This window comes from Schistocerca serialis, chromosome 3 (assembly GCF_023864345.2).
Source record: "Schistocerca serialis cubense isolate TAMUIC-IGC-003099 chromosome 3, iqSchSeri2.2, whole genome shotgun sequence".
In the NCBI taxonomy this organism is placed as follows: Eukaryota; Metazoa; Arthropoda; class Insecta; order Orthoptera; family Acrididae; genus Schistocerca; species Schistocerca serialis.
Window position 1 is genome coordinate 197,212,752 of NC_064640.1, and position 25,110 is coordinate 197,237,861.

The 25,110-nt window shown below is 40.0% G+C and overlaps 1 protein-coding gene and 1 pseudogene across 8 annotated transcripts in view; both read left to right on the forward strand.

Annotated features, from left to right (window-relative positions):
* The first annotated feature begins 426 nt into the window (after positions 1–426).
* Positions 427–25,110, forward strand: part of LOC126469904 (bestrophin-2-like) — a 668,302-nt gene continuing 643,618 nt past the window's right edge. For 7 of the 8 annotated variants that reach the window (XM_050097253.1, XM_050097257.1, XM_050097256.1 and 4 more), the window contains exon 1: positions 427–534. The gene's annotated coding sequence lies outside the window, so the exon portion shown is untranslated. The remainder of the gene's footprint in view (positions 535–25,110) is intronic. The other variant, XM_050097254.1, reaches the window with a different exon arrangement.
* Positions 10,054–10,171, forward strand: LOC126472087 (5S ribosomal RNA; annotated as a pseudogene).

The following is a 25,110-nucleotide window of genomic DNA, read 5'->3' on the forward strand; positions in this document are numbered from 1 at the left end:
ACGTCACCCGGCAGCAAACCCGTAAGTTATTTGAACATTCGATTCGCCGGGAAAAGTTAAGGTCTCACAATACCGTCATTGCACGGTCGCAGCTCGATTTTTTCCTCGGTGAAAACAAAGATTCCGCGAGTACCCGCCGTAGATATAGACGTACAGGGACACTATCTCGGCAGACCGGTGCTGACGGGAGCGGGCCAGGCCCGATCGGGCAGTTTCTGCAAAAGCGCTGCAGAGGCAGAGGAAGCGGGACACTGGAGGAGTGGTGGCGCATTTCTCACATTTTTCGGAGCGGCGGTAGACAATGGGCGCGACGCGCCGTACACCTGCCGTAGCGTGACCTCGGGTATATTTGTGTTCATTTGTGTGGCGCGGCGCTGGCAGGGGTCCGCGGCAATGCGCAGCCGCGCCCAGTGCAGACATGGGCGCCAGAGGCAGTCGCCAGTGGCGGCAGCCCGCGCGCGCCAGCACAGGTCTCGCGCCCCAGCGCCAGCTACTCTGCCCGTCTGCACGCGCGCCGCCGACCGCCGGCACCTGGTGAGTACCCACCCTCTGCCTACTTCTCCTATCTTTACCTTCACTCTTTTATTACTAAAAATATATGCGCGATTCGTGTCGCTTCTGCCAAGTCCTATAGGATTCAGTCGCCAAAATCGGATATACCACTCTTCGAGTCAGTGACAAGAGTGTATCGTGTTTTAAGACGAACTTCTTCGCTTAGGTGACGACGTCGAATATATCTGGAGTTCAGAGTCGTGTTTTGTGTTAATGAAGGCAATAGAGTGAAAGAAGCTGCACAAACCGTCCATCGGCGTGGGCCCTTCGAGCAACGTGGAGTGTGGTGTCGAGCTTATTGGCCTCACCTGAAGGACGAATCGTAAAAAGTGTTGCATTTTTCACCCCCTGAGCCTCTAATTCGACCCACCACGGGCGTGGTAATCGAGGATTGGTTACCTGTTGTCTGATCATCGAAGTATACACAGTGAAATGTTGGTGCGTGAATGAATACTTTCTTTAATGTGTTCGATGAAGCGTCAGTTTACTGCAGAAATAAAAATTACGTGTCTGTGTCTTATACTGAATAATCTGCCTTATGTGGTTTTATTGTACTGACACTATAACGAAACTGAGATTTTGTATAACATTCAGAATGTTACTTGAGTGAAGACACTAACTGTTGGAATTGAAGCTCTTGGGAATGAGAATTATCTCTCGAAATACATCATGCTCGACACGATAAATTTATCATTAAGATTTGACTGATAACAGTAGCATTTATCGTCAGTTGAAAATAATACAGATGCACTCTTTACTGCGAACATACCATGACTGACGAAGAAGAATTCAATTTATTTCCGCAAAATGCGTTTCCCAAGGTTTCACTTTATTTGCTTACATATAAAAATGAATCTCTGTGAACACCTTCCAGACCCGCAGCTGCAGTTAGTTTCAGAAACCAATAATGACTGTACACTTGCTCAGAAACGGTTAAAAACAAGTGGAATGGACGTACCCAGACCATAGACCAGGAGACTAATACCAAATACGAATAACCAGACCCCACGTGCATGTGTGTGTGTGTGTGTGTGTGTGTGTGTGTGTGTGTGTGTGTGTAATTTAGAAAAGCTAAAAATCTGATGTACCAGCGGTATCAGAGAGGAAGATGATCATATATTGTATTTTAATATGCTAAAGCACTAATTGTCTATCAAAATGGTGATGGAAAAGGGAACTATACAAATACCAAAAATTAAGCGATTTTTACGTGTGGCAGATCGTTGGTTAATAATCGATAACCTTTTCTAACAGACAGAACAGTACAGTGAGATCAGTTGATATCGCCATGAGTAAAACGGTTCATTCAGTGTCGATTAGGCAAATTTTTGTCGATGTGGATAACGTTCTGAAGTGTTTTCCTGACTTATACTTTTCTCGTTTCAGGGAAATTTCTACACGTAAAAACACTTTTATGGGAACATTTTAATGAATACATACTGCTACATTTCATATTTTACTACAAAATAATTCGACGTACGTAATTTCACTTACACAAAACTGGATCAAATGGGTGCTTCATTGGCTGACGATAATTTCTTAAGAGCCCGGCCATTGCATTCTCGATCCACATTTATGTTCATGTATTTGCACATAAAAATTCACTTGTGCAATTTACTTTTGTTTGCATCTGTGAAAATAGTAGAGTGACATATTAAGTTTTTGGAACTAGAAACACGTTGCTAATATAAGGGACATGATTACTGTGTCACTTTCATCAACTGTAAATGAAATAATCTTTAAGCTAAATTACATGCGTAATATTGATTCAACTGTTTATCTTCTGTTTCGTAATTCTTATTTATCGAGCGGGTGTGTAAACGACATAATAACACAATTAGCTTACTGAACAACATAAAATCCCATAATTACCACAGTACGTATATGATAGGGAAAGGTATAAGTATTTTGTATATCGTCTGGTTTCATGTGTAAATTGATACGAAGCAGATCTCAATATGGGCAGCGAATGGATGATTTCTTAATAACCTACCAACAACATATTTCAGCTTCTGTTTATTTTATATTCCATCCACTTAATAGTAATAACTGCGATAAGTGAGAATATTTTAAAGCTAAATGTAAATATGTGCGTCTGTGTAGGAATTTGCTTCTAATGTTCTGTTAGTTATAGTTTTGTCCGCACTGGTCTTGTATTATATACTACTTGACCCGAGACGTGTTTGTCCTAAATTTAAATCATTATTGAGCGTTAGTAAATGATACAATGATTATGTGACAGTAATTTAACAGCCGTTCAACCTTAATAAACTTCAACCAAACGATATCTTACACTAATAAATGAGAATATAGTTTTACTTGGAGTAAATGAATTTTGAAGAACAGTTTAAGGAGAAAGTGGGGGAATGGTTCTTTTGAATGATAATAATACTTGATATTAAGTTTGGCCATTGTAATAAGTGTCAGTACCATTAGACGCTCCAAATATAGATTATGATTAAAAATTCTCGCTCTTAAAAGACAGATTACGGATCTTCAAAATATTTAATGTCAAAAGTAAAATTCAGTCTGAGGTTTATTTTGTGTACTGACAGTTACAAATCAAAGGATATCCGAACCACCTGAAACCATTTACGGCACTATTGCATACAGAGCATCTGAAATTACTGTTGTTACTGTATGTTCTACTTTATTTACTGGTACTGAGTAATAAATCAACCCCACAGAATCATTAGTTTTGTCATCTGGTGATTAAAAGTTGTCAAATGGCTGATTAATGAATTACTAATTTTTGTAGCAGTTAATTTTAATAGAAAATATTGCTGAGAAACTGACAACAGTCGGTGTAACTGAGTGCCCCTCCTCCCACATTTTGTTTTACGGGTCCTTCCTCACATTATTTGCTGGCACCCAAAGCTTTTACACTATTCTCGGACGACGTGCAATGTGATCTTCTTGCAACTCCAAATACTAATCAACTCGCAAAACTCTGCTACTTCATAGTCACAGCAATACAACAGCCATTGCCGTTATGGGTGTAGACTAGACGCAGACTACTGCTTCTTCCTCACTAAATAGTAAAATTACTCTGTCAACTCATCGGCAAGTAAATGGATGCCATGAAGACCGGGACATTAGTTGCAACCTCCGCTACTAATCACTCACAGTGGCAAGCTATTGTTAATACGTATTATTGCACGCTTGGTGGAACAACTGTGTTACAGAATTGAATGCAAACAATCTCTCGACAGCAATACTTTCCAGGCTTCGCCGAACCTATGATCCGTCTCTGTTCAAATGGAAGAAAAAGAAGGAAGGCTAGCGTTTAAATTACCACTGACGTCAAGGTCTTTGGAAACGTAGAACTAGCTCATTTGAATAGTGTAGGCACAGTATGAAATACTTCGAAACGAATAAAAAACAACCCTACATTGAGCCTTTGAGCTTAACGAAAATACTGAAACTGGCGAGGTAAGGAGTAGAATTCAGAATGCCAGTTACTTTAAACTCAGGAAGCTATGAAGCTGTGAAGACATTGATAAACTGGAAGCCTTCTTTCTGCGTATTTTACAGCAGATGTGTCCAGCCTTTTAGCTGACCAGGGCCACATTGGAAGAAGAGTATTTTTGGGCCGCACATAATATACTTAACCCAAACAACAAAATGTTCAAATGTGTGTGAATTCCTAAGGGACCAAACTGCTGAGGTCATCGGTCCCTAGTCTTACACACTACTTAAACTAACTTAAGCTAAGAACAACACACACACACACACACACACCCATGCCCGAAGGAGGACTCGAACCTCCGGCGGGAGAGGCCCTAACAACAACCGCTGACCAAAAATAAAAAGAGAAAGAGAGAGATGGTGTAGATCAAGTAGCGTGTGTCGTGTCGCGGGAATTTCAAATTGGAAGTAATCAATATATCATAACTTTAATAAACGGAACTTTATTAATTTTTTACCGATTGTGTGATCTCTAGGGCCGCACTGATACTTCCATTGGGTCCCATGCAACCGATGGGCCTCGGGTTTGACACCCCTGTTTTACAGTGTAATCCCCCTCTATGGCCTTTTATTGTCGAAAATGTACAGCAAACAAAGCTTTACCATATACGTCTAATTTTCAAATGCACCAAGTAATTTTATGATCCACTCAAACGGCATTCTTTAAATATTCGAATACGAGAGTAAATATTCTTTGATACATAGATATATGTAGAGAGCTGTAACCAGGCAACTTGGAAATATCTTTCTGTATTTCCGTTTACTAGTTTCCGAGCACGTTCAGTTTCATCTTCAGGCTATGCATGTAAATCTTACGTATTCACGTTTGTAGCGTGGTACTGGGTGCTAGAGGTTGAATATGCAACGCAGCATCACGCTCAAAAGTTATATATATGACTTTAGCATTCATCATGTGAAGATGAACCTGAAAACTAGTTAATGATAATAAAGAAATGTTACATAGGTGACTGGTGGCAGCTATCTGGATCTATATTTTATTTATGTATAGCCACTGGGTTCCGCAGGATAACATTAGCTTAATAAATGCTCTTTACTCTGCTTTAATGCTTCCTCATTACTTACCACATTTCGAAAGCTTCTAATCTCTTTTTGTCTAAACTGTTTATCGTCCATGTTCCACTTCCATACTTGGCTACACTCCACACAAATACTTTCAGAAAAGACTTCCGAATACTTAAATCTACATTTGATGTTAACAAATTTCTCTTCTTCAGAAACTCTTTTCTTGCCATTGCGTGTGTACATTTTATATCCTGTTTCCTTCGGACATCATCAGTTACTGCGCTGCCTAAATAACAAAACTGATCTACTACTTTAATTGTCTCGTTTCCTAATCTGACTCTCTCAGCATCAGCTGATTTAATTGGACCACATTCAATTATTCTTGTTTTGTTGTTGTTCATCTTATATCCTCCTTTCAAAACATTATCCATTCCGTTTAACCGCTCTTCCAAGCTCTTTTCTGTCTCTGACCGTTGTTACAATGTCATCGACAAGCCTCAAAGTTTTTATTTCTTCTCCCTGATCTTAAATTCCTTCTCTAAAATTTTCTTTAGTTTCCTTTACTGCTATTTCCTTGTACAGATTGAATAACATTGGGGATAGGGTACAACCCTGCCTCACTCCCTTCTCAACCACTGCTTCCCTTTCAGGTCCCTTAACACTTATAACTACCGTCTGGTTTCTGTACAAAGTGTAAATAGCCTTTCGCCCCTGTATACAGGAATTGGCATTTATTGTGATTCTCGAATTTATTGTCTTTGTAACAGGTAACCAAACAACAATTCAGAGAACTACGATCTACGATGTGAATTTTTTTTTCTTCCGAATCCATGGTGGTTTCACTCGGTAAATGATACGTTGCTGTCATAGTCTTCAGTTCTAAGACTGGTTTGATGCTGCTCTCCATCCTGGCTTGCCTGTACAGATCTCTTTATTCCCATACATCCACTACAACCTATATCCACTCGAACTTGCTCACAGTAGACAAAAACTTTTCTCCCTTTTCGATTTTTAATACCTACACCTCCTTTCATTGCCGCATTAGATATCCCTTGTTGCCGTAGGATGTGTCTCATCAACCTGTCCTGTCTGTTAGTGAAGTTGTATCGCTAATTTCTTTCCTCCCCGGTTTTTTTAGTACTAATTCATTAGTTATCCGAACTACTCGTCTACTCCTCAGTATTGTACTATTTCGAAAGCTTCTGTTCGCATCTTATCTATACTGTTTATTTTCCAAGTTTCATTTATTTTATCAACAAAAGTCCAGAAACTGTTTGTATTTGCTTCTCAATGCTTTCTGCCGTTATCTTAAAATTTACAACAGCGTATTTACTCAGAAATTAGCTGTTGGTGCGTGGCGGAGGCTGCTTCTGCTACCATTGTGATTTGACCCTTTTCTTATTTCACCAGTGAATGATGCGCCGGAAGAACGACTGACAGTAAGACTCTATATGATGTCAAATTTTTATGATTATTCTTTCATGGTAATTTCTAGACATACACGTGGAATGAAGTAATTCGTACCGTGACGCTTCTCGGAACATCATATCTCTGAATTTTAACTGTAAACCTTCCCCGTCACGCACAATGCCTGTTCTGTAGCCGTTACCATTGGAGTTTGAATAACGTAATCATGATGCCGTTGTGCTTGCTAAAAGAAACCCATCACGAAATGCATCGATTTTTTTCGCATCTTCCCTATCTCCTCTGTTACCCTTCAACGGTAATTTTTCCAGATTGATGAGCAGTACTGAAGAAACGGTTGAACGAGGAATTGCAAGCTACTTTCCCCGTGGGTGAATTGAATTTCCTTGGGATTCTTCCAGTGACGGTGCATTTGCATTATGCACAACATATAACCTGTAAACGGGACATTCCAAAAATAGAGATATTTTCAGACATAAAATTACACAACTTAATTACATGCTAAATAAAGACACAGACATAGAATACAATATGGTACTGATCACAATAATTTTAACAACTATTTTGATGGGAAATCTGTCAACAGTCTTCATATAACATTTGAACATAATCATTTCAGCTAACGGCTGTCAATAAATTTTAATTGGTTGCGGTTTCAGTTTCGACAAGTTATCATTGTCACAAACTGTTAATTATAAATGATGTGTATGGCTGAATCCATGTAGATATTTTACATTATCAGTGTTTATTACAGCACCTCTTATGTATACTTGATAATAACAGTTAGTAGAAATTGTAATTACAGCAAACAAAATTTTATGACAGCCATAAGGGAAAATCTCACCGATTACACTTTAAAAATTTTTGGTAGAGTTCATATTTTTAGACACATTAAACAGTTTTGGAAACATTTGCATATATTTTTAAATTAGACAACTGTCCTAGCATTTTTCAGTAGCTACATGTCAAATACCACATTATCATTTTTATTAATTTTTTAATTACACATAATTTACATTATGTAATTATCAATGACTTGTAAGTTAAGGAGAAACAAGAAAACAAGACTTGGTTTCGTAAAATATGCTGATTTTTAAAAATCTTTCTCTATTCGCTGCACACACTGAACCAAACCACAAGATACAAAACTGTATCCTAAGTAAAATATACGTCATTAGTTTGATTTAAAAATCAGTATACGATTATTTAACTGGTGAAGTGTGAAATAAATATCTATTTTTACGAAGTGGACTACAATACTTTTACCATGTACCTTTCATTCATTGATGCAACGAATGTAAATGTTGCAGAGATTCTTTAGGCATAAATACATCGATTTCAACAAAAGTCGAAGTGTAGGAGTTTTTATTGCAAAGCATCTTACCAATTTTTCTGGGTTACTTTTAGCAGTCAATAAATACATAGATAATTTATGGTCATGAAAGTAGGAAATGTGGCATAATAACTCAAATGGTTCAAGTGGCTCTGAGCACTATGGGACTTAACATCTATGGTCATCAGTCCCCTAGAACTTAGAACTACTTAAACCTAACTAACCTAATGACATCACACAACACCCAGTCATCACGAGGCAGAGAAAATCCCTGACCCCGCGGGGAATCGAACCCGGGAACCCGGGCGCGGGAAGCGAGAACGCTACCGCACGACCACGAGCTGCGGACGGCATAATAACTAAATACTGAAATCTCAACAGCTACTTAAAAGCCTTTCATAGCTATTTTTATGCAAATTCAGTTAAAATTCTTGCTTTTATCATGAAACAATTCTCTCAGCAGATGATTTAACCAAATACCAGTGTGCATACACAGCTGATAGCACCTTCCCTACAAGGGCTCGTCTTATTGGTCTTTGGACTATGTTTTTCAGAGTATTTTCTGATTCAAATATGTCGTCTGTATTCTCATCCTCGCTGTGGTACGTCAGAATTTTCAATCGACATACGAGTTAAGGCTTATACTCTCATGAAGTAAAATATAGCATAATAATAATAATAGGCAATATTCTTTTCCAAACTTGTAATGATAAGTTACAAGGTGAAAAACGCCTTGGCAGACATTTGAATAATGTCTGATTGAACTGATAAATGTTTAGATCACAGTAAAGCCAGTTTTCAGATTTAGATTCTCTGAAACTTGTTTTTTTAAAAAAATGCCATTATACCAGTGCATACTTCATTCATCACTACCATTATCACAACCAGTTATCTTTTCTATCGACTAATAAGTCATTTTATCAAATGTGTAAAATGCCTCATATACTAATTTAAATTTGGTACGCCACAGGGTCTGGAATACATATGAGCAGAGAAATGCAATAAAAATAAGTAATTTCTTTCCGAGCCACGACTGTCATTAAACAATTTTGTCGTATACCGGCGTTCTATAGATGCTGTAGTCCAGATATACAACCCACAAAAACATGTAGATTACCTTTGTGAAGCAAAAGCACTGAAAATAATTTTATAGTGAATGCTACAATTCAAATTTTGATTCGAAAGTACGAGGGCGTGCTGACAAGGAATATCACCGAATTGCAGCGTGTAACATACCGAATTTAAATCCTTCGGAGAATGAAAGCTGTGAACGATGATGATAGTATCGACATCAGTAACGTGCGTCTTTGGTTGATCATGCTGGTAATGAAGTTAAAGTGTGTGGCAGAGCTCGGAGTGGACGACCGCGACCGGCAACCGACAGGACCCATCGAAATGGGGTTGATAAACTCAACCGAGAAAATCATAGGACAATATAGACACAGCTCTCAGGTAAGTTTGGAGTATCACGAGAGCGTATATAGGCCATTACTGCAGAACCGCGGTACTGAAAACTGTGTGTACAGTAAGTGCCCCAAAACTCAGAGAAGAGTGGACATCTGCCAACAATTACTTTTGCGTTTTGAACGTAAGGGTTACTGATTCATTAACAACAATCTGACAGATTGTGAAAGCTGGGTTCATCATTTTGAATTCGAAAACAAGAGAACATGAATGCAGTTCGACCACAAAACATCACCGACGCCAAAAAAGTTCAAGAAGGTGCCATCAGCAGGCAAAGTCACGCACGCAGCGTTCTGTGATGTTCAAGGTGTGGCGCATTTGCGATTGACGCCTAAAGACACCACCATAAACTCTGCAAGGTACTGCGCGCCCTCAGAAAACTGAAAGCACGAATTCGAAGGGTTCGTTCACACATGGAGCACCCTCTCATCAGCACGACAATGCCAGATGACACGCAAGCGCTGCATCTACAACAGTCCGACGCCTTGGGTTCACTGCTATCGATCAAACTCCATACAGTCCCGACTTGCCTCCATCCGATTTTCATCTGTTTCCAAAACTTAAAGAACAACTTTGAGCACTTCACGTTGACAGTGATGAAGCGATGCAAGCAGATATGAGGTTGTGGCTGCGTCAACAAAGCCAAACTTTCTACAGTGACGGATCAACACTGTGGTATCGCGTTGGGAGAAATGTGTTCGTCACCAAGGGGACTGTGTTGAGAAATAAATATGTATACATGAAGAATAAAAATGTAAAATATTAATAAAGTTTGTTTTATTTAAAATAGCAACGGCCTTGCCGCAGTGGATACACCGGTTCCCGATAGATCACCGAAGTTAAGCGCTGTCGGGCGTGGTCGGCACTTGGATGGATGACCATCCAGGCCACCATGTGCTGTTGCCATTTTTCGGGGTGCACTCAGTCTCGTGATGCCAATTGAGGAGCTACTCGACAGAATAGTAGCGGCTTCGGCCAAGAATACCATCATAAAGATTGGGAGAGCGGTGTGCTGACCCCACGCCCCTCCTATCCGCATCCTCCACGAAGGATGACATGGCGGTCGAATGGTCCCGGTAGGCCACTCGTGGCCTGAAGACGTAGTGCTTTGTTTAAAATGCTTCCCCAAAAATATCACTGCGTTGTGAACCACTTTAATGCAATAGAAGGGGGTTCGAAAAAAAAATGTATCAAATCAGTAGTTAGCGAAAATAACTGGAGCGAATAGTCTCAGTATAACATTCCCTGAGTTCTGTAACAAGGTTGTAAAAGGTACCATTCCTACTATAGAAATAATACACAAAACAGTCTTTCTTTCGTTAGGATGCTGGTATTTTTCATCGTTCGTACCCATTTTTCTGTATAACGGTGCTTAAATATCCAACTTCTACGCTTATCACAAATGGTTCAAATGGCTCTGAGCACTATGGGACTCAACTGCTGAGGTCATTAGTCCCCTAGAACTTAGAACTAGTTAAACTTAACTAACCTAAGGACATCACAAACATCCATGCCCGAGGCAGGATTCGAACCTGCGACCGTAGCGGTCTGGCGGTTCCAGACTGCAGCGCCTTTAACCGCACGGCCACTTCGGCCGGCCGCTTATCACAGTTTATTTACCAGTTAAAATTGTTTAGCTTACGGACAACGCCATGTAACATGGTCCAACGTTACTTAGCATTATTACGGGAAACAAACTTTAGCTGCGTCTGTACAGTTTAATGAGTCGCCTGTATTTCAATAAATTTTACTTCTAACCAAAGGCTGACTTACATTATGAGCTTTCATTCAGTGTTCCCTTCCCGTTCCTGAGGGTAACAGTTTTTGTATTTGTGGTCTTGGAATGTTCTTATTACCTTATCTGGCTTGCGAAAGGCCGATGCTCAGTCCCTGCTCCTGCCTTACAGCAATGGCACACCCTTCAAAACTTACACTCGAAGCTGCCCTATTGTTTTAAATTTTCTTTGCGTTTGCAGCACTATGATAATCTGTCTTATGGGTGGGTAAACTTGATTCTTTGGTATCTAAATTCATTTTTTCCAGAAGTTGTTTTGTCTGTAGAAGGTGTTGCTACTTACTCTGTTTGGTCCTATTGTAGTTGTTTGCCTACTATTCTTTCTTTTTTGTGTGCAGGGGGCTTACGTCACTTGCTGTTTGATATATGGTATCACTGCTTGTGTAGGGTCTTCATTTTTGAACTATTGTTAATATTCTACGTTCTGTTCTACAAAAACAATGGTGTCGTTCTGCAAGCTCTTATCTCGCATCACAGAATTTAAAACTCTAGTATAAATCGTATTAGTCCCTTTTATATAAACATCGATATGCCGTTTGATTGTTGAGCTTTGTAGTGATCAGTTTTAGTAACTTATTCGACTACAAAATCAGTGCACCCACTGGAATAGGTACAGCCAGTCCATAGTAAGTAGTAAGAATCGCGCACTTACTTTATCGTTAAATTTCTTACACAGAAATAGTTCATGGTGAAGATCTCCGTTTGTCTGAAAGAGCATGACATATGGCTCCTTCATCATCTCAGTCGTCCAGGACATTGTGGGCGGATGAGAGCATCGACAGACTACAATATGAAAAGAAGTGGTTTGTCGTATTGAAAGCCCTAGATTTATTTTCCTAAACCCGCGCTAAGCGCTACATCAGAAACACAGTGACATCTACTGTGAATTCAATGTCAACAGTCACAGATGTATCCTGCCTCAAGCTGTTTGTTACGCTAACTGAACATTTTTTGTACGTTTTAGCGCGGGAGTCAGAGTGTTGATAGAAATGGCGCTTCTGTTTATAAAATTGAAATTTAACGGTTCAAGGTAATATATCTAAGACAGTTTGCTTTGCCTAATTCTCTAAAATTTGTCTTTAGTTTACTGTCTACCTGCTACATAAAGAAATGCGGCAAACAGTTTTTCCCAGTTGTATTAGAAACCTCAAAGACATGATACTAGGACCACAAGGTTGTAATGGAACCATATTTGCATTCTTATCTATTTCAATACTAGGAAGAAAGTTAAATGTAATTGTAAACCAAGGCATTTGATCTGATGCCCGTGTTTCGTCCACATAATCATAGAACATTGATGCCCAACTTTGTACTGTGTGCCGTTGGAGAACAGGAGTTGGCAAGAGGAAGAAAGGGGGGAGGGGGGGGGGGGGGAAACTGGGCACAAAAAAATGGTTCAAATGGCTCTGAGCACTATGGGACTTAACATCTGTGGTCATCAGTCCCCTAGAACTTGGAACTACTTAAACCTAACTAACCTAAGGACATCACACACATCCATGCCCGAGGCAGGATTCGAACCTGCGACCGCAGCGGTTCCAGACTGAAGCGCCTAGAACCGCACGGCCACACCGGCCGGCCAAACTGGGCACATGCCCCCTCCCCTGGAATTTGGAGTATCGAGTTTTTATTCATTGCAGAATTCTCATATACCACGGATAACCATCAACTCTCTGGGACATAATAAGTTTTATGTGTCACCTATAAAAGTTAGCTCATGTGACATGACACATATCAAATCTGACCAGCTCATTTATATAAAAAATCGAAATTTTTGAGTCTTGCCCCACCCTCCTTCCACCTTCTTGGAGTGACTTTTGTGAACACACATACACTGGGTGACGTTAGTTACTTTATCAGACATACGTGGTGTTACAGAACGATGGCGACAAACTTTGAGGGGTTGTAGAGAGTGTCTTGAGGAACAAATTGAGAACAGGAATCGTAAGTCCGGAAATGTCATCCAACGACGCTGCAAAGCGTCCACGTAATAGGAGCCAGCGCTTGGCCATTCGGCAGCAAACATGATCTTGCACTTTACAGACCGTAGGTAGAAAATCTCGCAATGTATCTGACAGCATCTGGTTTTAGATGGCCCTGGACGTTTCCATGCCTGTCACAGCAACACAGTAAACCCCGCTAACAGCAGTGACAGCAGACGGAAAAAACAAACAAACATGGTAGAAACACAGCACTCATTCGTAGTTTGTCTCGTGCTGTTGTACCGCATCATGGAGAACTTCACTTGGTCCGAGCAGCACAATATGCATGTCGTTCATGATGAGGCGAAAGTAAATAGGCACACAGCTTTGCGTGTCTGCCGGCAAAGACATCAAAATAGGCATGAGCTACGCCGATCTATGTTTGTGCCTACTCATCAGTATCTTGGTGAAACTGCTGGTTTCAGACGTCAAAACGGTGGAGGTTGCATGCGAAGCAAATGCACACTACGAATTGTAGAGTATGTATTAGAGAGATTTGACGCGGACCCATCTACAAGCTGTAGCCCTACGGCACACACATCAAAGCAACCACATAGCGGTTTGGATGGTGATACATGAGGACGGAAGGCTTCCATTACATTTTCAGAAGGCACATGCGGTGACGGCCAAATATATTTCTTCGTGTGAGGAGTTCAGCCAGTGGTATTTGCAGCTATACACGACGCAGCCGTATTGTCTTGTTCACGGGTGAGGCCTTTAACCGTGACGTTATGTTCAACGCTCACATTTGTCATTCTGGGGCGGAAGAGACTCACCACACCACCCGCGAATGATGTCTTCAACAAAAGTAACCATAGATGTATGAGCTGGCATGGTACACAATTACTTGATTGGCCCCCACATTCCTCATCCCTGATCGACAGGTAATAGCTATGCAACGTTCGTTCGAGAAATGCTGCTGATATTACTGGTGAGGTAACACTTGCAGTCGGTCTACTTACGTGGTTCCAGCAAGATGGAGCACCCACACACTTCAATCGAGCTGCCACAAACCAGATTGGACAGATATTTGGAGATCGATGGACTGGTCAAGATGGCCCTGTCACTTGGCCTCCTGACCTCAACCCACTGGATTTTTTCTTGTGGGTTCGTCTGAAAAATGTGGTGTACGAAACCCTTGTGGAGTCTGCAGAAGACTTAGTTGCAAGGATGCATGCAGCTTGTAAAGATGTTCGCACCGTTCCTGGTAGCTATGTGCGAGCGGATCAGCCATTGGTAGCCAGATGTCAGGCGTGCTGCGATGCTACATGTAGGCATTTTGAACGGCTTCTCTAATTTTATTTGATTTCTTAATAGTAGAATAAATAGTAATGTTCACTCCTCTGTATCTTATTGCTACTTCCTTCACAGTTCGAAAAACGGTATTTTACGGGGCTATTTTAGTTCAAAAAATATAAAGAGTGATGTAAATCCTTAGGGTTTCTTTATTCACATAAGCAACGTAGACGTTATAAAAAAATTTCGGCTCATAGCTACCGTTCAAAGTGATGATCGCCAGTATGATCCATGCTTTACAAAGGCGCATAGGAAGTTGCCACACTCGCGCGAAGAAACAATTAGGGAAATCATGTTCTTCGTAAAACTGGTTTTGGAAAGAATGGAATTCAGCACAAAAACGACCAGGATATGCTTTTTTCTTTCTTCAGAAGTAATTCAGGCCGAGGCTAACGGTTCATATGCAAATTTCACTAATGAACAAACCAGCCCACTATCTTTACAAGCAGCGGTTGGATTTATGCAATACAAAATTGACAGCGGGGCTGCACCTATAGATGATCCCTGGGAAAAAGAATTTTATGGTAAGTATGGTCCCTGATGACTTACATCAGAACATTCCCAGCTGTAAACAAATGATCTTCATGGAACTTGGCGGGTATGTAGAGAGATCAACATAATGCAGTACTTATTATTTGGTTTTTGCCAAATTTCACTTTTAAGTGGTAAAACACACTCCGTAAGGGAATTTGGCATATAAGGTTCAGAGGGAATATCTTTGCAACCATGACATATAAATTATGTGCTTCATGTAAAGGTTGAGGCGTAACTAACGTTCTCGAAAACTGTACGATCAACTTTTGTAATAATTTGAAATTCTGAAAACTATCCCACCACCATTTATTAATTCTGGACCGTTTGTTACTACATAAATTAAAGAAGCTTTCACGCCACATTCATCCGTGTAGGTTGAAGCTAGTTTCGGAAACGTCATTTTTGGAAAATATAATCTACACAGCTTGCTGTCGGAATATTTTTAAAATATTAAATTAAATTATCGAAATGTCCGTTCTTTTATTTTTTTTTTCATGTTGACCAACTAGGATCACGTAACGACTTCAATTTTTCCAGTACTCTATCTTCTCCATATGTTGTCTTTTCCTTTGTTCTGTCCATGTTGTTACCGATTTCTTATTTCTTCTGCATTGAAGGCCTTCTAAATTTTATATTTTGTTCTTGACAAGATTTCTGTCTGCTATTTCCGATTCTTTGATTTTCTTTCTTTCTATATCTTTCATTTTTGGAAAATATAATCTACACAGCTTGCTGTCGGAATATTTTTAAAATATTAAATTAAATTATCTAAATTTCTTGAGTGCTCAGCTACGATCTACTCTCTTCTGCAAGAAGGAAGTCAGTACCAAGACTAAGTTATCTGTGCACTGTTCAATCTTTCGACCAACTTTGTTGTATGGGAGCGAAAGCTGGGTGGGTTCAGGGTACCTTATCAATAAGGTTGAGGTTACGGATATGAAAGTAACTAGGATGATTGCAGGTACTAGTAGATGGGAACAATGGCAGGAGGGTGTCCACAATGAGGAAATCAAATAAAAACTGGGAGTGAACTCTATAGATGTAGCAGTCAGGGCGAACAGGCTTAGATGGTGGGGTCATGTTACGCGCATGGGAGAAGCAAGGTTACCCAAGAGACTCATGGGTTCAGCAGTAGAGTGTAGGAGGAGTCGGGGCAGACCAAGGAGAAGGTACCTGGATTCGGTTAAGAGCGATTTTGAAGTAATAGGCTTAACATCAGAAGAGGCACCAATGTTAGCACGGAATAGGGGATCATGGAGGAATTTTATAAAGGGGACTATGCTCCAGACTGAACGCTGAAAGGCATAATCAGTCTTAAATGATGATGTTGATGATGATGATGATGATGATGATGATGACTATATCTTTCCTTATTTCTGTAATCCATGCTGTTGTCCATTCCTTCTACCAGAAATGCAGGACTGTTTCTTTCTTGAGCCTGTTCTCATTCACAAGGTGGAGGTGTCCAAAAATGATTAATTTTCTTTTCCCCATTACTTCTGATATTTTGTGTCCATTTTTGTAGATCTCCTCAGTACTTGTCACTTACCACCGATCTGCAGTTTGTATTGCACCCGTTATGTTTCCAACCATCCGTCTTTTAAGTAGCTCTATTCCGTCCAGCTTATAGTTCATTGTTAGGCATTCACATGCATATAAACATTCTGGTCGTACCACTGTGGTATAGTGTTTTAGTTTGGTTTTTCCGCCTAAGCATTTCTTGTTGTAAATATTCTTTGTCAAACCATGTGTTCTCTCCATTTTGTTAACTCTTAAATGTACTACAAATTTTGCTAGTCCATGCTGTTGTATAGATTCCCCAAGATATTTGAATTTACGTACTCTCTCTATTTTACCTATTTGTGTTTCTATCAATTTTGGTCCATTTTTTATGTTTGTCATGAATTTTGTTTTTTTTTATTCAGCTGAAATTTTGAGACCAGTTCTATTTGATATTTCTTCCAGAAGATTTATTTGAATAACTTTGTTTGTCAGATTTTCTGAAAGTATTGCAAAAGCGAGGCCTTGATTCCATTTGTTTTCCTCCCTAGAATTATTGGTTCAATTTGTGATTCTTAAATTCCAATTTACAGATCCTTACAATTTTTTTCTAGAACGGAATGAAACAGTATAGGTGATAAACCATCCTCTTGTGTAACACCAGCTTTTATTTGAAATTTCCGAGAGAGTTCTCTCATAAATTCAATTTTAGATATTGTGTTTGTTAGAGTTTTACTGTAACACAAAATTATATAATGATTTTATCTATTGTCTTTCTGTGTACCGAACCAAATGTTTTCTTGAAATCAATAAATGAATGTGTTATATGTTTGTTCGTGAAGCCTACCTGATATTCTCCCAATTCGTTGTCTAAAGTTGCTATCACTCTATCCAGGAGAATTTTTGATAATGTCTTGTATGTCACTGCGAGAAGGGACACTGCTCTGTAATTGTTGACATTTACTTTGCCTCCCTTTTTGTGTAGTGGGTGTATTAACGCTATTTTTCTCTCTTCTACAATCTTTTCAGTTTTCCATATTTCTTCAGAAAGCAGTTGTAGATCATTTACAATCTTTGGTTAGAACTATTTCTATAAATCTGTTGCATTGGGGTCTTCACCATTAGTTTGTTGTTTTTGAGTGATTTGGTGACGTCATGAATTTCTTGTTTTGTTGATGGGAAGTCTTCCCTCAGACTTTGATATTCCTGGAAATTCCAATCTAACTGTAGAAACTGTTCAGTTGAAGAGCCTGTCAAAAAATGTTGCCAGTATGTCACTGTTTTCTTTACTATTGAATCGTATTTTTCCATTTTCATCTTTGAAACAAATAGCTGCTGCTTGGTACGATTTAAGTACGTGTTTAAAAGTCTGGTAAAGATTTATATACTATTTTTGGTAAAATTTTCTTTTATATCTATGCGCTGAGTTTTTTTTCATATGTTCTTTTGATTTTTCAGATTTTTAACGTTTCTTTTCTTTGTTTTCGGAATTCTTCTAAACGTTGTTCTTTTTTTAACATCTCCATTTTCGACATTTCTGAACTTTATTCTAGTGCTTCTTCACATTTTTCATTCCACTATGTCTTCCTTTTATTATTGGCCAGGCCTAAAGTTTTTCCTACAGCTTTAGTAATGTGTACCTGGAGTTCATGATATTCACCTTGTTTTGTTGTCTAAATTTCTTTTCTAAATTTTTCTATATTTTCTATTGTAATATTAGCTGTAGTGGAGTTTTATCTGTTTACTTTCTTCGTTGTAGTTTTTTTTCACATGGGAGAAACAGTACTTCAGTCTCAGAGAGATAATGATCTCAATCAAATTCCCAATTTCTGATTACTTTGAAGTTCATAACTTCCATGATATGTCTTTTAGAGATGGCTATGTGATCCAGTTGAAATTCTCCTAGGTTTGGGTTTGGAGATATCCAAGTTTTGGCTTTTCTTGGCACTTTTCGAATGTATATGGACATCAGTTTTAATTAGAACATTATACGCATATTGATAAGTCTTTCACAATTACTGTTTGTTCTGAAGTGTATTGGATATTCGCCTATAACATTCCTAAATTTCCTTTCCTTCTCAGCCTGCATGTTGAAGTCACCGGGAAGTATTTTAAAGCTGTGTTTTGGTATGTTTGATATTTCGAACTCTAAAAGTTCCCAAAACTGATTTACCTTCTGCAGATTTCTTCTTTTATCATCATTTATAGGTGCATGACAGTTTATAAGCGTATATCTTTTATTCTTTTTAATTTTATCCATGTTTCGCAGCTTCAGACGTGATTGTATTCAGTACACTGGAAGTGTGAATTAACAAACGCCTTCAATCACAACATTTCGTGTTTTATTAAGTACACGATGCATTTCGAACGCTGTGGGTCCATAATCAGGTGTAATTTGTCTTAATACATGCTTCATTCTTTCTCTTGATAAGGTGAAATGCATATTCTTGTCATGAAAAGGTTTGGTGCTAAGTTGTGAATCTCGTAAGTCAAACGCGGAAAATAAGTGCAAAATATTGGAAGAGATGAACAGTGTAAACTTACCAGATAATCCAAGAAAAGCGTTTTTAACGTTTGAGCAGCAGCATACATTCTTTTCTCCATCGTTTCTGTACGTATCACTTCATTCAAGAGCCACATTTGCATACACATGTTTGTAAACACTGCACAGATGTTTTTGTACATGGCGTGATCAAAGATGAATTTATTCGTAATGCTAAAGATATAATAATGAAACAAATGACATATACAGGAAACAACTTTACAATAGGTCTTTAAAATTAATGAAATAACTGTGTCTTGTGAAATCTGTTTGTTCATTTAACATAGATTCTGGTTTTCTGATTTTGTGGAGGTATATCTCTAGTTGTTGTAGCAGATTTAGGGTCTTACCATTGGCTTAATTATGTAATACCATCAAATTGTTTTCTAGATTGTTGATGACGTGTTTCGTTTCCAGCATATGTTGTAAAATGACTGATTTTTCGAAGTGGTAGAGCCTGAAAGCAATTAAGTGTTCTTAAAAACGGGTTTTGAAGTTTTCATGACAGGGATACGCATTTCACCTCATTCAAGAGAAAAAATAAAGCATGTTTTAAGCCGAATTACACCTAATGATGGACCCACAGGGTTCGAAATGCACGAAATGCACGAAAAGTGTTGACTGAAGACGTTTGTTAATTCATACTACCAGTTTTTATTCTTGTTCTTTATTGTTAACGTACACAGTCTTTCTTCTTCCGACGAAAATTCTGTTATACTATCTGCAGTTCTTTTGTTTACACAAAATGCTGTTCCAAACATTGGTGTGCTTTCCATTATTATTACTGCTGGTTTCCCTTTGCAAATTCTGTAAAGTTGTGTGCCAACTACATTCTCATCTAAGAATCTCGTTTTCTGCGCTGTTAAGATTTGTATATTGTCCTTCTGTAGAAATAATTTCAATTCCTCGTGTTTCCGGATTTTCAGAAGAGAATTTACATTTGATATTCCATAGCAGTGCTTCTTTTTGAACTTCAGCTCAGAAGGATTTTCAGTCCAGCTCTTCACCGCAAATGCTGACTCCCCAGAACCCTAGGTGTCAATGCATTATAAGATGTGATGGTGGATTCCTCATCAGAGTTGCTATCAGGGATGGTGCATCCATTGTGCGAACTTTTGGTTTTGCGATCTGAAGTTGTAAACTGTATGCAGTAGGAAATATAGGGCCATCCTTGAATTCCCAAAATAAGATCGGGTTGTTAGTCTGGTATATTACTGGTTCAGCCGCCAAGAACATGTGGAACAGACGCTGTTGGTGTATCGCCGCTAACATGTGGAACCGTCGTGCCCTGTGTCCACTTTAGCCTTGGACAAGAGGCTGCCTCTGTCGCCAGCTCCGTCGTACCGAAGTTTATCCTGACTTGTAACAGGCAAACTTGGAACCTTTAGGACCCAGACTGGCGGAGTTTTATGATCGTTTTATATTTTAAATTTCTTTTTAACGTTTTAAATTCATATTTTTGTTATTTTTGTTTTTGCTTTTTAGTGTACTGTTTCACATACGTGTATTTAATTAATCGAAAAGAATACGTAACTGATTATTATTTACATCTACATCAGTACTCCGCGAGCCACTTTCGCTCTGTGGTGGAGTGTTCTGGTGCCACTAGCTGATCCCTCCTTCCCTCTTCCATTCATGAATGGCGCGTCGTAAGAATGATTGTCGGTAAGCCTCTGTATAATCTCCAATTTTTCGAATTTTTTCATCGTGATCGTTTCGCGAGATGTATGTGGGATGAAGTAATATGTTGTCCGACTCTGCAATAAACCTCTCCGTGATGCACAACGCCTTTCTTGCAGCGTCTACCACCGGAGATCGTTGAGGGTCTCTGTAACTTTCTCAGCCGGCCAGTGTGGCCGTGCGGTTCTAGGCGCTACAGTCTGGAACCGCGTGACCGCTACGGTCGCAGGTTCGAATCCTGCCTCGGGCGTGGATGTGTGTGATGTCCTTAGGTTAGTTAGGTTTAAGTAGTTCTAAGTTCTAGGGACTAATGACCACAGATGTTAAGTCCCATAGTGCTCAGAGCCATTTGAACCATTAACTTTCTCATGTCGACTAAACGATTTCGTGACGAAACGCGCCACAATTCGTCTATCAGTCCTAACTGGGAAGGGTACCAGATTGATTAACAATACTCGATAATAGGTCGAAAAAGCGCCCTGTAAACCACTTCTTTCGTGGATGAGTTACATTTCCTCAAGATACTTCTTTTGAATCACAGTCTGGCTTCTGCTTCACCCACTATTTGTTTTATGTGGTCATTTCACTTAAGGTCGCTTAGGTTAATTTCTCCTAGATACTTTACAGTTCCTAGCGGCTCCAGCAATTTGTCATCAGTAGTGTAGTTGTACAGTAGTGGATTTCTTTTCCGATGTAGGCGCAATACTTTAGATTTATTTACGTTCAGAGTCAACTGCCGGAGGCTGCACCATTCAACATTCTTCTGTAGGTCATTCTGCAAATCGATACTGTCTCCTGGCCTTACTACTTCCTTATAGGCAATCGCATCATCAGTCTTAAAGAGCCTCCGACGCTTTCTACTAGGTCATTTGTATAGACCATAAACAGTAAGGGTCCTATCACACTTCCTTGCGTTACTCCGGAAATTACCTTTCGATTTTGTTCCGTTAAGAGCAAAGTCTTGTATTCTATCTGCAAGGAAGTCCTGAATACTTTCGCAAATCTGGTCCTACACTGGGTAAGCTCGAACCGAAACCAGCTATATTACATATGGATGGGTGTAGCGTGAAAGTTTTTTTCATTTATGTAGTAAGTTCTCTTTTTCAGAATTAATTAATGGTGGTGCAGTATGTTGCAAAATTTCAGATTATTACAAAAGCTGGTTATGTAGTTTTTAAGAACGTTAATTACGTTTCAGCTTTTACATCAAACATATATTTTATATATCACGGATTCGGAGATGTTCCCTCTAATCCTAATAAGCCAAATTACCTTTCGGAGTTCGTTTCACTCCTTGAAAGTGAAACTGGGCAAAAACAAAATAATACGTATTGCATTATTTTGACCCCTTTACACATCTGCCAGGTTTCATCAAGATCGTTTATTTACACTAGGGAATGTTCCCTTCTAATTGACGTAGATCAATTATCCAAGCGACACGAACGGGAACGGCCACGTAATATCTGCTCCAGGGAAGCCAAATGGTCGATATGTTTTATTGAGGAAATTCTGCGAAGGCTTAGAACATATATAAAGAACGCCACAAGCAGAACGCTTGTACGACCCATTCCTCAATACTACTCAAGTATCTGCGATACCCAGTAACCATTTCACTACCATTTGGATATATGAGTCCCGCGATAGATTAACAGCGGGAATTTGCTGCACGTTATTGCTGTGTGTCATGTGTCAAATATCTTTGTGCACAAACTGTTTCACGCCGCATCACAATGAGAGGATCGATGTGACTGTTACACCAGATATTCGAATTTGCTTTTAACAATAAACAGTTTGTCATTTGGAAAAATCTAGTGAAATGTCAATTATTTGTAATAATAATTCGATCCAAGTTCTTTTATGAAAATATGCAGAGTGAACATTAAAAAACAGACAAGCTGCAGGGTCATATTCCTAGCTGGAAATGGAGGAAAAAAGTCCTATTAACATGTGTCCGTAAATGCATCACTGCCACGGTAGATGGCGCTGACGAATGAAAGTTCCTAGACTACGTGCCGTGTGTTGCTCTTGTGTTGCAAGTTGTATGATGACGCGCACCAGTGATTATTTCACAACGCCTCGACGGAGGGACGTATCTGGACTTCCTGGGGAATATTCTACCTGGGCTGTTTGAGAATGTGAATCTGGTAGTACGACAGGTTATGTCGTTTCTTCATGACGGAGCACCATCCCACATCCACAATACAGTTCGTCAGCAGCTCAACGACGTTTTCCCCGCACGTTGGATGGGGTGCGGAGGACCTGTAGCTTGGCCTGCAAGATCACCGGACTTATACCTCGTGGATTTTTACTTCTGCGGGCGTCTAAAAGAGTTGTGTATGCTGAACAGCTTCCTGATGTGCAGATCGTTCAATAGCGTGATCACGGCTCCTGTCCCGCTCTCCGGAGAGAGGCCAGAACGTGCGAAAGAATGCGGCAATCCTTGATGCGACGTGTGGACGCGTGCATTGCATGCCACGGAGGCCACTTTGATTTTCTGTTGTGGCGTGGATGCGATGTAGCTCTGTACTGTGTCGTTACATGCATAGCCGGCCGGGGTGGCCGAGCGGTTCTAGGCGCTACAGTCTGGAACCGCGCGACCACTACGGTCGCAGGTTCGAATCCTGCCTCGGGCATGGACGTGTGTGATGTCCTTAGGTTACTTAGGTTTAAGTAGTTCTAAGTTCTAGGGGATCGATGACCTCAGCAGTTAAGTCCCATGGTGCTCAGAGCCATTTGAGCCATTTGAACCTGACTTCCAAACCGTCCGTAAAAGGACGTAGCACCTCTTTTATTTTCTTAGGTCAGAAAATACGTCTTATACCTCGCCTTTCCAAAACTCCGCTGTCCTGGTGTTAGATATGGGCTGGATATAGCGTCGCAGAAAGGGAGGAATACGGTCGGTGGCGCATCACACGATTTTGCAACATTTTGACGTTTTCTTTACTTGGTGAACGCTCAACTTCTTATCACGTGAGCCATACCCGTTCTTTCAGAACACATATTTCAGATGATTAACTTCAGAATTCAAGTGCTCCTCGTCAGAAACAGTTTTTGCTCCGTGTACCAATGAATTTAAAACTGCCCTCTTTTGAACTGGGTGATGAAAACTGCGAGCGCTAAGATATAAATGATTGTGCATCGGCTTGCGTTACACTGAGCGACAGAGGCGTCCATTCTACTTTCGTTGTACCATATCATGTAAAACTGGCAGCCTTCCTTCTTTCCCAGTCTCTACAGTGAACTGGATTGTGCATGCTGTTCATATGTTCAAGGAAATGCTCAACACCTACTACGTCGTTTGACCAGAATATAAACGTGTCGTCCACATAGCGATAAAATGAAGATGGACGAAAGGGAGTCAAATTTATGGCACGCTCCTCAAAATGTCCCATTAAAAAGTTGGCTGCTGGTGAGGACAACGGAGAACCCATAGCCATTTCCGTCCTTCAGTTCATAAAATTTATCACTATACAAAAAGTAGGTGCTCATCATAATATGTCAGAACTTTATCGTTTCCGGAGGAAAATGTTCTACCAACAGTTTCAATGTGTCCTCGACGGGAACTTTTGTAAATAGTGAAACCATATCCACGCTGACTAAAATATCGTTTGGGACAACTCTAATCTGTTTAATTTTCTCAGTGTGCACCTGTGAGATTTTGATGTGATGCTCGCAGTGGCCAACATCGGAGTCATTAACTTAGTTAAATATTTGGTTAGCCTGTAAATAGGAAAACCAATAGTGCAAACAATTGGGCTCAATGGAATACTTTCAGTAATCCGTACAGCCCGAGATGTATAGGAGCGCGGGCCTAAGATTTTTCACGACATCCTCTGGCAGACCAGAATTCTTCAGCAGTTTCACTTTTTTTCTGCTGTAGAACAAAGTTGGTTCCCGATGTAGGCATTTGTACGTGCCGTCCTCCAACAAAGATGCCACTCTGCTGTGATATTCAGTTGGTTGGATGGTTGATTCGGAGGAAGGGACCAAACAGCGAGGTCATCGGTCCCATCGGATAGCAAAGAATGGAGAAGAATGTCGGCCGGGCCGTTTCAAAGGAACCATCCCGTCATTTGCTTGAAGTGATTTAAGGAAATCACGGAAGACCTAAATCAGGATGGCTGGACGCGGATTTGAACCATTAACTTCCCGAATGCGAGTCGAGTGTGCTAACCATTGCGCCACCTAGCTCGGTGTGACATTCAGTATTCAGTAGTATTAAGAACAACCGTGGCATTTCCCTTGTCAGCCGGAAGTACCACAAGATCTTCATCTTTCCGCAATAGAAGGTTCTCTGGCCTAATTATCATTCTGTCTGTCTGCTCCGTTGTCGGCAAACATATTTTTTCCCCTTCCGGGTGATTGAGGCATATCACCAAACGTTGAGCAGTCTGAAAAATTTCCATATTTTCTAACCTACTTCTAGACTGTCTAGATAATCACAATCAGTTACATCGTTCTTGTGCTGTTTGGGGTTTCTGTCTGTGTCTTGTGGCACATCCCGACTTTTGCCTTC